At 45.6% G+C, this 18738-nt stretch overlaps 1 protein-coding gene across 1 annotated transcript in view; it reads left to right on the forward strand.

Annotated features, from left to right (window-relative positions):
* Window positions 1–12419: 12419 nt before the first annotated feature.
* FAM171A1 (family with sequence similarity 171, member A1) overlaps window positions 12420–18738 on the forward strand; it is a 73923-nt gene continuing 67604 nt past the window's right edge. Inside the window, exon 1 of the mRNA XM_011968111.1 lies at window positions 12420–12649. The gene's annotated coding sequence lies outside the window, so the exon portion shown is untranslated. The remainder of the gene's footprint in view (window positions 12650–18738) is intronic.

Genomic DNA, 18738 nt, shown 5'->3' on the forward strand with positions numbered 1-18738 from the left:
GAGAAAGGAAAGAGAAAGGAAAGAAAGGAAGCTCTAAATACATGCCCTTCAGAGGATGGGCAGCCGGTAGGAGCCACCAGTGTAAATAGCACTCTACTGTGATCTCCTCTCATCCTATTTCAAACTGAAGCTGCCGTTTCATGAGGTTTAGCATAAGCGTCAGTTGCCCGCGATGATAGAACACAGAAAGGCACACAGTGGTACTCTAAGTTCCAGCACATTTATCTCTTCCATGCGTCTCCAATGAGGTCATTCAAATGGATGTCTAGAGACTATAATCCTCCACTGAAATTTAAGGAACGTGTTTCAAAAAAAGAACCCCACATAGGTGGGAATTCTGTATCAGACACTGGGGCCACAGATCCATAGAGAGGTTCAGGGGATCTCTTGGTACAATCCAGAGTGAAAGGTACCCATGTGGAGAGGGGGCCCGGGGAGCTAGGGGGGTTTCTAGTGCCCAGCGTATTCGTCTCTCTGAAGTATGCCGGCATGGTCCTTTCTCTTCTGGGTGACAGAAGTTTTGATCTTTGCAGGACATCAAACTGAATGTTGTTTTTAGAATTAAACGCAAGGATTGCCAAATGCTTTAGTGCAGCTAGAAATGGCTTGTCAGGGAGTCCTGGGATGTACAAGTTGTAACAGATTCTTATCGAGATGTATTATAGATTAATAAAGTATATATTATGAGATACATATTAAATAATCTGTTACATGTTACATAACATATAGATTATACCAGTCTTTAAAATATATAAATATAATTTGCTTGGAGGACATGATTGGCTAAATTTGGGGTAGAAAATAAAATAGAACAATACAAGCCGCATGTGCACTGCGTGAGTCTGGAAAAAAATTACACGAAAACTCTAGTGTAACAGAGTGCATCCTGATTTCATCAGATTACAAAGTAAAACCTCTTATGTTTATGAAAGAAATAGAAATAGAAAACCACCCCTTCATGCATTAGATATCCTGGAACATGCGTTATAAAGACATGGAAATTCAATGCACATGCTGGTATTGTAAAATTCTAGCACCAAGTAACATGGGGCAAAACCTGGTAGATCAAAGGTCAGGTAACATTTTTACAATAACCTCTTATTTGGAAAACGTTTTTAAGTGATCAAGCAGTTTTCTGGTGTTTTATTGAGATGAAGAGCCATTGTAACTCCCTAAATTGGGGTTAAATATAGCTAATCATGGTGCTAAGGAGAGTGATTCCTTTTCAGCTGGCCTCCCTGGTGCTGGGCTACTTGGGGTGAGAGCATTTGCGTGGCCTGCTCCGTGGGAATGGACCCTTCTTCTACCCAGACCCAGTGGCCAACCCATAAAATGCTGGGTTCCCCACTACTAGGGTGGGTTGCTGTGGAAACCGACAGCTCTAAAAACCAAAAGGAAAGAAAAAATGAAAATCCCAGAACAAAGGCCAATTTGAGGAAATAGAAAAGGGAATGAAAAGCGCTTAGAGGAAGCCAAAAACTTCACGGAAACAAACAAGCGAAACAAACGCATTTTTAAAATGGAGCCCACAAACTTTACTTTCCCTTTTAAGACAGAGCCAGAGTTTGTTAGAATAGATATGAGAAATGAGAAGGGCAGACTGTGCAGAAAGCAGGTGGAAGTTGTACTCCCAGCTCTGGTCCCAGAAAAACCACAGAAGATTTTATGTTTTGGAATAGTACATGTTTTGGAGTTTGGAGGCAAAGTTGTAAAATAAATGCATCCTATCATTTATAGAAAAATAACGAAAAGTATGCATTATTATTTGACGAAGTGGGAATTAAAAGCAAGGCATGCTGGCCGGGCGTGGTGGCTCACGCCTATAATCCTAGCACTTTGGGAGGCCGAGGCCGGTAGATCACCTGAGGTCAGGAGTTCAAGACCAGCCTGGCCAACATAGTGAAACCCCCGTCTCTACCTTACAAAAAAAAAAAAAAAATTAGCTGGGCATGGTGGCAGGTGCCTGTAATCCAGTTACTTAGGAGGCTGAGGCAAGAGAATCACTTGAACCCAGGAGGTGGAGGTTGCAGTGAGCCGAGATTGAGCCACTGCACTCCAGCCTGGGCAACAAGAGCAAAACTCCATCTCAAAAAACAAAACAAAACAGAAACAAAAAACAAGGCATGCCTTCCCATGGTCTCTCAGTGTTTGCTGGCAGTTTTGTCAAATACTGACAGGGAGATTCTTCCATGTGCCTGTAAATTATGCACCCTAATTCCTTCCTCTTGTTCGCTCTTAACTCGCTACTTAGAGGCGCCTCCTCCCAAGCCAACAATTGGAAACAGCCCTGTTGCATTTAGTTCTAAATCTGTGGCAGTTAGAAAGGAAATGACTAAAAGATAATGCTGGACTAAAAGATAATGCTGGACTAAAAGATGATGTTTAGTTTTCTACCCACAAAGCAGATGCTCTTTGTACTACTTAAAATGGACCAGTTTGTGCCCACAGAACCACAGTCTTCATGTTTGCCAAGAGCCGAGGAGCTCTGAATCGTGGTAGGGGAAGAATTCCCGAGCGCTCATTTCTTCCTTCTTGGCTCTGCACTTGGCTGATAAAAATTGGAGAATATGCTAGAGGCGATGGCTGAATTCCTGATGGCGAAATAAATTCATGGATGAGAGTGCGTAGCGAGAAGAGGTGTGAGCACAAACTCCCAGGGTCCGCCACCTTGGGCAGGCAGGCAGAACTGGAGCCCACAGTGAGTACGGAGAAGGAAGGTGCAGGGTGGAAGGAGAGCCGTGAGGTGCAGTTTCCAAGAGATGGTCCCCAGCTCGATAGAATCATGCCAGGATAGCACAGAACCCGAGCAGGGCAAGCAGCACTGCCCATCTAGCTGGTTTAATGAGAAAAGACATTTATTACAGCTTTTGGGTAGTGCACAGAACTTGTGGGAGGAGGAGGCTCACAGCCAGAACAGTGTCTGAGCTGTGTGGTGTGACTCTTCTGGGAGCACCCCTGCTGCCCCCAACCAGATGCCTCCTCTGTGGTCCCTTTGACCAGAAAAAAGCCCCGCTTCTTCATGCTGCTGACTTCCACATCAAATTCTGCCAACCAGAATGAGCAGAGCCACAGCTTAGCAGAACCACAGCCCATTTTTGCTCCTTCTTAGCTACAGGGGAGGCTGGAAAAATGAGCTTCTGGAATTCCTCAAAGGGAGGAAGACTATTTCAGAAGATGCCACAAAAACTCATCTGCCTGTGGTACCCACCCTTCCAGCACCAGCTTCAATTTCATCTGTTCCAAGAAGCATTCCTCCCTGACCTCCGTAAACCACAATCAGGGCCAGTTTGCATGCGGTGCGTACCCAGATAGCCACAACCCGTTCCTAGTATCAGTGTTCACACCATACCCTTCCTTAAATCTTTTGATGATCCCCCCCCACCTCTATGAATGTGTTCAGATCTTGTTTGTGTCTTTGATTCTGTTTTTGCATGGAAACTCCAGATCAGATTAACCTCATCTTTGCTCTCTTTCTCTCTCTCTCTCTCTCTCTCTATATACACACACACATATATACACACACACACACCACACACACACATATATATATATATTTTTTTTTTAACAGATTCCTAGCCAGTTTCATTCTTTCTGCTTTCTGGCACATGTGTTGATCTTTCCTTCCCACAAAACTGTAAACTACTTAAAAACAGGAGCCATGTCTTTTTTTCTTCTTTTTTAATCTCCCTGCAGTACCTGGTATCATGCTAAGCATATAGTAGCTGGTCAATAAATATTTTCTGATTATTTACAGTTAGTTATCTGAATTGATTAATACTTTTCAAATGGGTCGCTGTAGTATCTATTTTTAAAGTAGTTATAAGACATAAATGGAACAATAACAAAACACAGGAATACTTAGGCCATGGATCAGAAGATACCCAGAAATGCCTACTCGTTTTAGAGATTAATTCAGCATCTACATTAGGTGCCTACTGTGTGCCAGACACTATTCTATATGCTTAGGATGCATGAATGGAGAAGAAAACAGAAACACAAAATAACTGTCTCAGAGTTTCCATCTGGTAGTGTTTAATGTTTAATAAACGTGTAAGTGATGAGCATGTTATAATCGATCAATGTCATGCATAAAAAGCAAAAGCAGAGCAGGAGAATATCAGAAGTTTGCGGTGGGGTTGGGGTTGACATTTTAGACAGAATAGTAAGAATTATTTTAAAAATGTTTTTAGGCAATCAAAATTGAGTATGTGCTGGGTATTAGATGATATAAGGAGATTGTTATTTAATTAGGCATGATAATTGTGCTTTGGTGGTAGTTTTTTAAAAAATCCTTTTCTGTTTTAAGTGGGAATATTTATGGTGGTTGGGTGCAGTGGCTCACCCCTGTAATCCCAGCATGTTGGAAGAACAAGACAGGCGGATTGCTTGAGTCCAGGAGTTCAAGACCAGCCTGGGCAATGTGGCAAAACCCGCGTCTCTACTAAAAATACAAAAAATTAGCCTGGCTTGGTGGTGGCGTGTCCCTGTAATCCCACCTACTTGGGAGGCTGAGGTGGGAGGATCATTTGAGCCCGGGTTGGGGAAGTTACAGTGAGCCAAGATCGTGCCACTGCACTCCAGCCTGGGTAACAGAGCCAGATCCTGTCTCAAGAAACAACAACAAAAAAAAATTTACAGGGAAATAATATAACCTAATATAACATCTGGAATTTGCTTGAAAATGTTCCAGCAAAAAAGTGGGGATGGAGGGAGCAATGCGTGAAGGAAAGAATGGTAGAAAGATGACACTATTTGAAACTTCTTATCAGGACAGGTTTGGGAGGAGGGTCTTTTTACTGTTCTTTCTACTTTTATGTTTCTGTGTTCTGGATGTTTGTTTTCCCCTCAAGTTCATATATGGAAATCTTAACCCCCAAGGTGAAGGTATTAGGAGGTGGGGGGTCTTTTGGGAGGAGATCAGGTCATGAGGGGAGAGCCCTTGTGCATGGGATTAGTGTGCTTAAGAGACCCCAGAGAGCCCCCTCATCCCTTCCACCACGTGAGGATGCAGTGAAAAGGTGAGCCGTCACCAGATACCTCATCTGCCCTAATGCTGGACTAACCAGCTACCTGAACTTGAGATATACATTTCTATTGTTTATCAGCTTCCCAGTTTATGGGATTTTGTTATAGCAGGCTAAACAGACTAAAATATATGCATTCTAGAATTTCCACATTGAAAATGTTTACAAAAGAGTAATCAGTGATAGGATGGCCTCATCGAGGAGGTGGTACTGAAGCAAAGACAGGGAGGTGTGGGTCTCAGCTGCATGGATGGGCGTCTGGGGCAGTCTGCGCCAGGCCAGGGCACAATTGGAGCAGAGCATGTTCACCGTACCTGGCCTCCCTGCAAGTCCCTGAATGGGGAAAGTAGCAGGTGAGGGCGGGAGGTGATATAGCTGGGGAGGAGGGATGGGAAGAGGTCACACAGGGCCTTTTAAGCCACTGAAGGACTTGAGTGAAGGTCTGACCCACAAGGGCTGCGAAGACACCACTTCAGAGCCACGCTCAGATAGATTTTCCTTGGGAGTTCCTTGAGCCATTTGGATACCATGGATTTCTTGACTCAGATTCGGAGATCAGAATTGTCCAAAGGAACTTTCTGCAGTGATAGAAATATCCAGTCTGCACTCTCTGATGCAGGAACCGCTAGCCAGTTGTGGCTGTTGAGCGCTTACAATGAGCCTAGTGTTATATAGGAGCTCGGTTTTTACATTTTCATTTTAATTAATTTAAACAAGTGTATATGCTCACATGTGGCTAATGACCCCTATCTCGGATAGTGTTGTGTTAAGAGATGGTTAGTTTCACCCTGGCATTCATTTTGTAAACTTTTATTGACCACCTGCTGGCTCTAGGTATCAGCTAGGACTTACGGTTATAAATTGAATTTTTAAAAAATGAGGCCCTGTTCTCGAAGGGTTCATGGGCCACCCCAGACACTGTAAAATAGCGATATGGCTGGACGTGGTGGCTCGTGCCTACAATCCCATCACTTTGGGAGACTGAGGCAGGAGGATTGCTTGAGCCCAGGAGTCTGAGACCAGCCTGGGCAACAGGGCAAAACCCCGTCTCTACAAAAATACAACAATTAGCTGGATGTGGTGGTGCATGCCTGTGGTCCCAGCGACTTGGGATGCTGAGGTGGGAGGATCGCTTGAGCCTGGGAGGTCAAGCCTGTAGTGAGCTATGACTCTAAACAAACAAAACAGCAGTACATGGGTGGCCCAGACCCCTCATCTTCAGGCACGAGGGCCCCTGCACTAAGCTCTCTGCATGGGGGTTTTAATTCAGTGGTGAACAACCTGGTCGTTCTCATCTCAGGATGCCCCTTTGCCTGGCTGGTCCCTGTATCTCTTCCAGGCCTAAGCTAAAATGATGCCTCCTCAAGGAGTTGAAAGTTGACCGCCGAGTTGAAAATAGGTACCCCGTTCTGCCTTATGTCACCCAGTTTTCCCCGAGGCACTTCTTCCAGTTCAGAATGACACTTCGGTATGTATTTAATCTTTAAAGCCAAAGCTCGTGAAGGTCAGGGGTCTGGTCTCCGTCATATACCCCCACAGTTGGCCCAAGGTGAAACAGACAGAAATGGAAATGGAAATGGACAAGAAACAGAGACCATGTGTCTGGAGAGCTCCAGGGGAATGCAGGGTTGCTGAGTCCGGCCGGAGCACTTTCTTGAATCCACCTTACTACGACCTTTTAAAGGAAAAAGAGGAATCAGCAACATGGAAGGGAAGTGTAGAAAGACATTGCCTTCAAAGGTGAGGAGCTGTGGCAGGAAGGCACAGGAAGGAGGAGCCGAGGGCAGGGCGTGGGTTCAGGTGGGGCAGCTGGTGCAGGACAGGAGGCTTCTGGGATGGATCCTGTCCCTTGAGTGTGATGACTTTTTTTTTGTTTGTTTGTTTGTTTGTTTGTTTTTTCACTCTGTCACCCAGGCTGGAGTGCAATGGTGCGGTCTGGGCTCACTGCAACTTCTGCCTCCTGGGTTCAAGCAATTCTCCCGCCTCAGCCTCCCGAGTAGCTGGGACTACAGGCGTGTGCTACCACACCCAGCTAATTTTTGTTTTTTTAGTAGAGACGGGGTTTCACTATGTTGGCCACACTGGTCCGAAACTCCTGACCTCGTGACCCGCCCGCCTCTGCCTCCCAAAGTGCTGGGATTACAGGCGTGAGCCACGTGGCCTTCCTTTTTCTCTAAAGGGCCAAAAGTACCAAGTTCAGGCTTTGTAGCCCTTATGATCTCCGTGGCAACCTCTAAAGTCGGCTGTTGTAATGCAAAACCAGCCCATAGACTAGATGCAAATGATGGGGCGTGGCTGTGTTCCAATAAAACTTTATGAACTCTGAAATTTAAATTCCATATAATTTTCATGGACTATATGCAAAAGCAGGCAGCAGGTCACGTTTGGCCTGAGGGCCGGGCTGAATTTGCTACCCCGGTACAGGTGACAGTGGGGCGCATCAAAGGGTTTGAGGGAGACAGGGAGAGGTCAGCTGAGTGTATTGGATAGCTCCCTCTGGCCTCAGTGGGATCTCAGGGCTCAGGTCTGAAGAGGGTGACCGTTTTTGTAAAGTGGCTGAGCAGCAGTGTGGGTGATGGATGGTGAAGGCCTGGAAATAGGGCAGTGTTCACAAGGGTACAAAAGAAAGGCCTGCTTTGAGATGCAGAGTTTGCAGTCAAAATGAGCAGACTTTGGTGATGGATGTGCAGGGTATAGAGTGAGAAAAGGATGTCCCAGTCTGGGTTTAGTGCAGTCTTCAGGTGACCAACTCAGCAGGGTCCTCAGCACTCACTGAGCAGCAAAGAGTGCATCCTAAGGCATATTTAGGTCTGGGACCATTTATGGGGTCTTCCTATAAATGAGAGTCATGTAGCAACTAATGCCTCGCCCAGTCAGATGACAGCTGCCCTGGTTGTCATTTAGTTAGGGGTAGTTTTGTTTGCTGTTGAACGGAGAGTCCCATTCTCAGTGTTATTCTATAACAATGATGCCCCTGTGGGCTGTAAGAATTACCGAATCATACTGACATTTGGTCCTCTCTGATCATACCAAGCAAAGAACTAAACACTCTCTTTTAAAGTATATAATTGTAGAACTTAAACTATGCTTCCCATATTAGAAGAAATTCAAGTGGTAGAATCTAGAGCATTGATTAGAGTGGAACTCCCCCTTTCTTTGTTTATTCATATTTTTTTCCCTCAAATCTCAGCAGTTTTTGCCTTCTCAGCAAACAGTGAAGACCTTGTAATCCCAATTGTTAGTAAATGTTGCATTTCCATAAAATTGCATAAATCATCAATGCAGGATTTCTGCTATGTGGTTATTAATGCACCATGAGTTAATTTATGTTATAATTTAGTATACTACTTAGGTAAAGACTACACACTGGGTTCAGTGTATACTGCTCGGGTGATAGGTGCACCAAAATCTCACAAATCACCACTAAAGAACTTGCTTATGTAACCAAAGACCACCTGCTCCCCAAAAACCTATGAAAAAAAAAGGGACCATCATTTTATCCACCAGTCCCACTAGTGGTATCTACCCAGAACAAAAAAAGTTATTATGTGAAAAAAGATGCTTGCACATGCATGTTTATAGCAGCACAGTTTGCAATTGCAAAAAATATGGAACCAGCCCAAATGCCCATCAGTCAATGAGTGGATAAAGAAAATGTGGTATATATATACTGCAGAATACTAATCAGCCATAAAAGGAGTGAAATAATTACATTTGCAGCAACCTGGATGGAATTGGAGACCATTATTCTAAGTGAAGTAACTCAGGAATGGAAAACCAAACATCGTATGTTCCCACTCATGAGTGGGAGCTAAGTTATGAGGATGCAAAGGCATGAAAATGATACAGTGGACTTTGGGGACTCAGGGAAAAGGGTGGAAGAGGGTGAGGGATAAAAGACTACACACTGGGTACAGTGTACACTACTTGGGTGATGGGTGCACCAAAATCTCAGAAATCATCACTAAAGAACTTACTCATGTAACCAAACACCACCTGTTCCCCTAAAACCTATGGAAATAAATAAAAATTTAAAATTTAAAAAAGGAATAGTATACTACTTGGGGACACAGAGGACCAAATTAAATAAGAAAATGTGTGTGGGGGAACCGGGTGCGCTGGCTCACACCTGTAATCCTAGCATTTGGGGAGACCAAGGCAGGTAGATCGCAAGGTCAAGAGATTGAGACTATCCTAGCCAACATGGTGAAACCCCATCTCTACTAAAAATACAAAAATTAGGTGGGTGTGCTGGCGGACGCTTGTGGTCCCAGCTACTCAGGTGGCTGAGGCAGGAGAATAGCTTGAACCTGGGAGGCAAAGGTTGCAGTAAGCCAAGATCGCGCCACTGCACTCCAGCCTAGGGACAGGGCGAAACTCTGTCTCAAAAAAAAAAAAAAATAGAAAAGAAAAGAAAGAAGAAAATGTGTGTGTGTGTGTCGTGCACATCCCAACTGGATTGGGGAGAATTGACTAAATGTATTCTGTAATATCATATCCTTGATTTTCATGATGCTGACTTGTGCCTTTTTGGGTACTAGTTTTCTCCTATAGTATGAAGTAGCCAAGGTTGGTTTCTGTAGCATTTATTTGTTCTTTCTAAAATATTTTAAGAGATTTATTTGGTACACACCCGTAGCTCAAAGCTCCTCAAAGGCAGGAAGATGCTTTGGCTAGGTCTGGGATTCTTTAGCTCTTGTCTATGGTTATCTACACAAGAAATGTATTAAATCAGCATGTGGAAAAAATGGGTGAAAAATGAGTGACTGAAATTTGCAGTATTGAAGTACGAATTTGCTTTAGTATCATGAGACAGCTAGTTGGCAAGTTACCAAGGTGGAGATTCTCAAACCAAAAGAAGTTCTTCTCAATGTGGTTGCCCCAGTGTAGGATAGAACTCTGGATATAAAGGTATCAATACTCAGGCCAGGTGTGGTGGCTCACGTCTGTAATCCCAGCACTTTGGGAGCCCGAGGCAGGTGGATCACCTGACGTCAGGAGTTCAAGAGCAGCCTCGCCAACATGGTGAAACCCTGTCTCTACTAAAAGTACAAAAAATTAGTGGGGCATGGTGGTAGGTGCCTGTAATCCCAGCTACTTGGGAGGCTGAGGCAGGAGAATTGCTTGAACCCGGGAGGCAGAGGTTACAGTGAGCTGAGATCACGCCATTGCACTCCAGCCTTGGTGACGAGTGAAACGCCATCTAAACAAACAAACAAAAAAAGGTATGAATACTCTCTGAGAGGGCTGTCTCACCTGTCCCTTTTGTTTTTTATGTTTCTTCTTTCTAACTCTCCTCTCTGAACCCCAAATCTGGTATCCACAAGCACCGTGTTAGAAAGTTTACAATCATCATGATTGGAATGACGCAATTGCAGTAGCTTGTGTCGGTGCTTACTCCACCAGGCATTACACTAAATGTTTCTACCTATATGTTGAGCTATGCGTGTTTATCATTCCCAGTTTGCAAATGGGAAAACTGAGGCCTAGAGACAATAAATAAACTGCCTAAGGCTACATGGTTGACACACAGTGGAGCTGAGATTCAAACCTCCGGTGAGAATTGCAGAACTCCAGAGTATGTGCCGCTGGGCAATACCTGCAAGGATGACTCAGCCCTCCTTCCTCATCCTCGCTCTCAGGCTGCTCTGTACCCAGCCAGCCTGCAGCCAGTTCATTGATGAGCACTCCACTGAGCCCCACTCTGGAAAGTGCTATGAACACGAGCCTCCTTGGCCACCTTCTCTTTGCTAGTCCTTGCCCCACCTTCCTATCCCAAGTCTTTCAGACCAGAGACAGCTCAAAAAGCATGGCACGTGGTGCCTGCAAGTGGCCAGGTGGACATACATCACCAGGCACCAGCTGCTCTCTTCCTACGTAAGCAAATAGGGTTTATGGGAGCAGGATGAACATCGGAGTTGCTCCCCCACATAGTTCTGGAATCAGCACCCTTGACGTGATTGTTCTGCCGGAGTCTAGTCTACCACCGTCTCAGTCCTGGGTTATCACAGAGTCCTCTTAATTGAATGCTTATTCTCCAGCCTTACCTCTTCCTCAGCCCATTCTTCACCCAGAGCCACATGTTTCTATAACATAAATTTGATCTCCACTCCCCTCTTAAAACTTTTGTGACTTCACATTGCCTTTAGAACTAATAATAATCCTTTTAGGGAGCTCATAAAGCCATGCGTGATCTGGCCTTAATTGCCTCTGCAGCCTCCTACGCCTCTCATGCTCTCCATCCAGATTTCAGAACCTGCCATTGTTTCTCCAGGAAACATGGCGTCTTCCTGCCTCTGAGCCTCCATGCGTGCTGTTCCCCCTCAGCCATGGTACTTCCCTGTTTACTCAGGCGTCCTCTCCTTCACTGTAGCTGTGTAGTTACAATTCTAGGCACAGAGTAAACGTTCAATAACTATCCCTTGCCTGAGTAAATGTAAGTTAGCCATTCTATTTTAATTTTTTAGCAATTTGTAACATTCTGTTTGTTTCCCACTTTCATGATCTGTTTTTGCCAGTATTCCTAACTTGACTTCATCTGTCTTTTCAAATGTTTGCTTTTTTTTTTTTTTTTTTTTTTAATTCTTTTCTAACCTTCTCTTGTTCTACTCTTTGGGTCCTCCCTTTTAACAGTAGTTTTCACTTCCTTTCAGTCTAGTCTTTGTGATTACCGGTGCACAATCCTGGGTTACTTCTGCCACATTTCCCAGGACTAAAGAAGGATACGCCTATAAATACCACAGCCCACTGTGCCCTTATTATGGTAGCCCAAACCACATTGAAAGAATATTGTTGTCCAGACACAGTAGGGCACACCTGTAACCTCAGCACTCTGGGAGGCTGAGGCAGGCAGATCGCTTGAGCCTGAGGAGTTTGAAACCAGCCTGTGCAACATGGCAAAACCCTATCTCTGCAAAAATTAGCCCAGTGTGGTGGCACACACTTGTAGTCCCAGCTACTCAGGAGGCTGAGGTGGGAGGATCAGTTGAGCCCAGGAGGTTAAGGCTGCAGTGAGCCATGATCACGCCCCTGTACTCCAGCCTGTGCAACAGAGTGAAACTGTTTCCACACACACACACACACACACACACACGAAGTGTTGCGTTGGTTGCCCAATGTCTTGAGGTATAGAATTTTTCTCTTGATCATGTGAGCAGGAAGGAGTAGAGAAGAAAGCAGTTTGGGACAGGCTGTGGTTTTGAAGAAAATAGGAAATTGTGTGAAGTAAAAAGCAGACCTCTAAGGAAAAAATGTCCCTGGTAAAAGCTGCATATTTTGAGTGTCAACCTAGATGTCCTTACAGAGCCCTCCTTCCAGCTCCCGTCACAGTCATACCAGAGTTGCTGTGGATGTTTCCCATTGACAGCAGCTGTTCTTTGTGCTTTCTCTACCTCCAGAGGTGACGCTAAAGGTGCACGTCAGCGACGCCAGCACCCACCAGCCAGTAGCGGACGCGCTCATCGAGATCTTCACCAACCAGGCCTCCATCGCCTCTGGCACCTCGGGGACCGATGGCGTCGCCTTTATCAAGTTCCAATATAAGCTGGGCAGTCAGTTGATCGTCACCGCCTCGAAGCATGCCTACGTGCCAAACTCTGCCCCGTGGAAGCCAATCCGGTTACCTGGTAAGGCGTTCCTCATCTTTCTCTAACACAGAGGGCATTGGCCGGTGGGAGGATCACGTAAGGCCAGGAGTCTGAAATCAGCCTGGGCAACATAGTGAGACTGCATCTCTATAAAAAATGTTATAATTGGTCAGGCATCGTGGTGTGCACCTTTAGTCCCAGCTACTCAAGAGGCTGAGGTGGAAGGATTGCTTGAGTCTGGGAGTTCGAGACTGCAGTGAGCCATGATCACACCACTGCACTCAGCCTGGGCAACAGAACAAGACCCTGCTTCAAGAATAAAATGAAATAAAATAGAAACATACGGATCCCAGAACTCCACCATTCAATATGGGGAGGGGAATTTGCATTTTAACAAGCAAACCCCTCTCCCCCTCCACCAGATGCTGTGAATAAAAATATTTAGAAAGTTTGAGGCCACTGCTCTGTGAGCTATGGAAAGTGGATTTGTTATAGATACAATGGAGATCATCTAGGAGAGTTCTTAAGAAAAGGGGACAAACCTGAGAGATATTAAACAGGTCGTGGAGAATGGACAGGAGAGAGGGAAGGAAAAGGATGAAATAGAAGGAATGTGAGTTGGACCTCAGGTTTTGGCTGGTGGTAGAGCAGGTGGTCCCGGCAGGGGCAAGCTGTGGAGTTGGGGAACTGGCTACACCACGTTTTCCCAAAGTTGACTACACTGACGTCGTGGATTAAAGAAGTATCCTCCCTTCCTCCCTCCCTCTGTGACTCCCTCTTCCCAAGCTTCAGGCTTAGGCAAAGATGCATGGAGCCTGGGGAAATGGGAGGAGAGGAATGGGTGTCGGGGTCATTGATTATAAGCTAAGTTTAGGGTATATTTAGTTGAAATTGCCGCCGAGACACCAAGTTGAGCATTTTCGGCCTTTAGTTTGAAATGAACTTGGGGTTCAAGAGAGAGATCTGGGCTAGAGGTTTAGTTTGGCTCATCATCAGTGTTAACTATGAGCTCCAGCAGAGAGTGGAGGACAGTGGACCTGTGACAGGACCCCGGGAGGGCCTGCACAACAGGACAGGTGGCCTTTACTAGGTTACATCCAAGGGAACGTTGGAGTCGAGGCTGCAGTGAGCTGAGATGGTGCCACTGCACTCCAGCCTGGGCGACAGAACAAGACCCTGTCTCAAAAAATAATAAAATAAATTAAAATAAAGGAAGCATTTGACACTCCCATCATCCATGCTGAGAAGTCACTGGAAATCACTGAGGGACATTTAGGCTGTCTCTGCCTGTTTCAGGAGAACAGCTGCACAAAGGCCATCAGTCAATTCTCATTGTTCACAGTAGTTATGGTCCATAGCCACCTCAAACATGGAGTGAGCAAATACTGCTGAACCACTGCTACAAGGGAAATGCAGAACTGGGTTCCTGTGAGCCTCTGGTCACAGCGTTTTCATGAGCTGATCAATAGTACATGCCTTTGTTTTATGTTGTCTTTGTTTAAAGAAATCTTATTTGATACATAGATTGTTGATTCATTAGTATTGAACTCACAGCCCGTAGCACCATAACTCATGCCCCAACAAAGCTGATCGAACACACGTGTTTTCTCCATAAGGCACAATCACAACCTCCTCCTGCTTAGGAATATTAGAGAGCTCTACGCTGGTGGTCATTTGAAACGGTGGAATCACGCCTATAATCCCAGTGACTCTGGAGGCTGAGGCGAGGGGAGCTGGAACCCAGGATGCGGAGGCTGCAATGAGCTGGGATGGAGCCACTGCACTCCAGCCAGGGTGACACAGCAAGACTGTCTCTAAAAATAAATAAGTAAATCGCAAAATCACCAACAGAATGCTTAAAAACGTGAAAAGCTGGACCCTGAATACGTCTGGGGGTTACAAATAAGCTTTAGCAAATAGGGAGGTTTACAAATACAGAATTGGTGAATAATGAGCAGCTACTGCATTTTGATCACATTCATTTTGACTCTGTTAACATGGTCATTTGAGAAAAACCATTCCCATCGTATCTGTTTTTTTATTTTTTTATTTTTTGAGACAGAGTCTCATTCTGTCACCCAGGCTAGAGTGCAGTGGTGTGATCTTGGCTCACTGCGATCTCCACCTCCCAGGTTCAAGAATTCTCCTGCCTCAGCCTCCCGAGTAGCTGAGATTATAGGAACGCACTACCACGCCCTGCTAATTTTGTATTTTTAGTGGAGATGGGGTTTTGCCATGTTGGCCAGGCTGGTCTTGAACTCCTGACCTCAGGTGATCCACCTACCTCGGCCTCCCAAAGTGCTGGGATTACAGGCGTGAGCCACTGTGCCCGGCTGATATCTGTACTATTACAAATGAGTCAAGTCACAGGAATAATGAAGTTTCATTGAGTTTTGGACAAGACGTGAAGACACCTGGATCCCAGGCCTGCCCACCCCTGGCTGGCCCCACACATATCGGCCCATTAACACTTTGAGTTTGTGTTTGTTTCTGAAATCAAGTTAATTGCTCTAAATAATTTCTAAGAATCTTCCCGTGTCTTTGATTATTTTTCTGTGCTTGCCTTTTCAATATAATAAAGATACTCTGCATTAGTCCACTATAAAGAAATACCTGAGACTGGGTAATTTATAAAGAAAAGAGGTGTAACTGGCCCACGGTTCTGGAGGACATACAGGAGGAATGGCATCTTCTGCTTCTGGGGAGGCTTCAGGAAGCTTCCAATCATTGCAGAAGGCAAAGGGGGAGTGAGACATTTCACATGGCCAGAGCAGGAGGAAGAGAGAGAGGATAAAGGTGCTACACACCTTTAAACAACTAGATCTCGTGAGAACTCACTCACGATCACAAGAATAGCACCAGAAGATGGTGCTAAACCATTCATGAGAAACTGCCCCCATGATCCAATCACGTCCCATCAGGACCCACCTCCAACACTGGGAGTTACAATTCGACATGAGATTTGGGCAGGGACACAGATCCAAACCATGTTATACTCTTAACTAGAACTTAACAGGAAGCATCTCTAAAATTTAGACAATAAAATTTAGCCTATTGTGAAAAGCAGAGTCAATTTGCTTTTGTGCGTCTTTTTGGAGGTGAAGACTAACACTTCTGGTATTTCAGATAGCTGGACAAGGAAGCAAGAAGAGCTGGGAGCCTCTTCTAAAATATGTTGAAAATTTGAAACTAAAAAATGCCTTCTTTCCCACACGTGTGCAGCACACCGCTTGTGTGTACATGAGCATTCTTATGAAACCCGGAAATGCATTTCCTTTTTCATCCTTAACAATAGTTCCTGGAGGATGTTTTGAGGTTTTTTTCGCTTTCAAGGAAGGGAGGAGAGGGAGGAACCCAGCGTAAGGAAAACACCCTCCGTCTGTGGCAGGCAGGCAAGAATAAACTTAGCCATAGGAGATGCAATCCATCCACTAAAGGCTGTCATTCTCCATCTTAATTATTGCTGTCTCTGCAGCCATCGCGCTGGCCCAGGTCCTTAGCGATGGTCCAGGACTATGGCAATGGCCTCCAGCCAGGTTGTTCTACCCCTCAGACCACCCACAGTATGACTGAGCATTCATGTATTAAAATATATATGTCCAGTTTGTGTATTAAAATATGTACCTGCCTAAAATCCTTCGATGGCCTCAGGGTGAAGTAAACGTGACACAGAGCCTCCTCCCCTGGCCACCTCCCCCTTCTGTATGTCATGGTCGGCCACCCTGGGCAATGTGTCATTCTGGGAAGGAGTCTGGCATTTCTACCCTGTCTGTGTTTGTCTGCATTGTTCTCTTGGCAAACTTATCTTCTTTTTTTTTTTTTTTTTGAGATGGAGTCTCACTCTGTCACCCAGGCTGGATGGAGTGCAGTGGCGCGATCTCAGCTCACTACAACATCTGCTTCCTGGGTTCAAGTGATTCTCCTGCCTCACCATCCCGAGTAGCTGGGATTACAGGTGCGCGCCACTACACCCGGCTAAGTTTTGTTTTTGTTTTGAGACGGAATCTCACTCTGTCACCAGGCTGAAGTACAGTGGCGCGATCTTGGCTCACTGCAACTTCCACCTCCCGAGTTCAAGCGATTCTCCTGCCTCAGCCTGCCAAGTAGCTAGGACTACAGGCGCCCACCACCACGCTCAGCTAATTTTTGTATTTTTAGCAGAGACCGGGTTTCGTCATGTTGGCCAGGATGGTCTCGATCTCTTGACCTTGTGATCCGCCCGCCTTGGCCTCCTAAAGGCTGAGATTACAGGCATGAGCCACCGCACCAAGCCGGCAAACTTTTCTTTTATCTCATAAAGCCCAGCCAGACTGTTTTCTGCCTCAGGAAATCTTCCTGCCCGCCCCGGGTAGAATGAGATGTTCCTTCCCCTCTAGGTATCAGAAAAAAAAAAAAAATCTACTTGGTGTGAAGAGCACCTCCAGACATCAATCAGCTTCCTCTCTATGATGCGAAAAAGCAGCATTACCCAGGGATCTCCATCTCTCTGCTGCCTCCACCCACCTGGGCACTACGTTGATTGCATCCCTAGTCCCTGTCCTCTGCCCCGGGAAGTCCCTGCCGGTACCAGGCTTGTTACAAGAAATCATGTGTTTTAGAATTCAAAGAAACAGTCTAAAAAAGTAAAATGAGAAATCATTTTTTTCTCCTTTAGGAAACAAGGTCTGAGAAACAATTTGCCAGAGCAGCTGCCTTATATATGAAAGTACCAAATATTTTAGGTGAGAAATATTTTCAAAACACACTGCAATGGTCACGCACCTCTCAGGGGATGATCACAGGTGATTTTGGAGCTCTGAGCCCCCCACACCAGTCAGCTCAGAGGTGGTCAGGGCCTTGTAAATGTCTGCGGTCGCCACGGGAGCTCTGGAATGGAGCAGGAAGGCCCAGGCATCCTCACTTAGGAGGGTGTGGATTGTAACCCTAGCCTGGGTTTTGAGGTGTGCTGCTTCCTACCAGCAGCATTTGCTAGGACAATCCTGGCCTTTCCTCCTCGCCAGGAGGTGCCCTGTGCCCTTAGATGAAAGGATCGCTGGTAATAGTTTACCTACGACATGCTCATGCAGCAATGACTAATTGCAGAATATTTCCTCACCCCTAAAACCCCATACCCATTAGCACCGACTCACTGTTTCTCACACATCCGAGCCCCTGGCAACCACTAATCTCCGCTCTGTCTCTCTAGATTTGCTTATTCTGCACATCCCATATAACTGGAACATTGGAATACGTGGCCTTTTGTGTCTGGCGTCTTTCACTCAGCCTGATGTTTTCAAGATTCATCCACATTGTAGCACGTGGCAGTACCACCTTCCCTTTCACGGGTGAATAATATTCCCTCATATAGACAACACCACACTTTATCCATTCATCAGCCAATAGACATTTATGTGTGTTGTCTTCACTTTTCGGCTGTTATGGATAATGCTGCTGCAAACATTGATGTGTGAGTTGCTGTATGAACGTAGGTTTTCAGTTCTCTTGGATTTATACCTAGGAGTGGAATTGCTGGGTCATGGGGTCACTCTGTGTTTAATATTCGAGGAACTCCCAGGCTGTTTCTGCATCACCAAGGTGCTACTCTTGTCTTTTTCCTGGTACCTGTCCCATTCTGCTTGTCATATAGCTATTTGTTTCAAGTCTACTCCCCTTGCAATGCATAACTCTTGAAGGCACAGGCTGCCTCTAACACTGCTCTGTTCCACCCAGGATGTAGATCTGAGCCTTGTATATGATGATAGCTAAATAAATTGACTGTGTGGAGGTTGAGTGAAAAGAGGTCACATCCACAGCCAACTCACTGGTGCCCTGTGGCACTATTAAGAGCCAGCACTGCTTGACCAGGCACGGTGGCCCATGCCTGTAATCCCAGCACTTTGGGAGGCCGAGGCGGGCAGATCACTTGAGGCCAGGAGTTCAAGACCAGTCTGGCCAACATGGCGAAACTCCATCACTACTAAAAATACACAATTAGCCAGGCATGGTGATGCACGCCTGTAATTGCAGCTACTCAGGAGGCTGAGGCAGGAGAATCGCTTGAACATGGGAGGCAGAGGCTGCAGTGAGCCAAGATTGCACCACTGCACTCCAGCCCGGGTAACAAGAACGAAACTCCATCTCAAAAAAAA

The sequence above is a fragment of the Mandrillus leucophaeus genome, unplaced genomic scaffold (assembly GCF_000951045.1).
Source record: "Mandrillus leucophaeus isolate KB7577 unplaced genomic scaffold, Mleu.le_1.0 Scaffold83, whole genome shotgun sequence".
Taxonomy (NCBI): Eukaryota; Metazoa; Chordata; class Mammalia; order Primates; family Cercopithecidae; genus Mandrillus; species Mandrillus leucophaeus.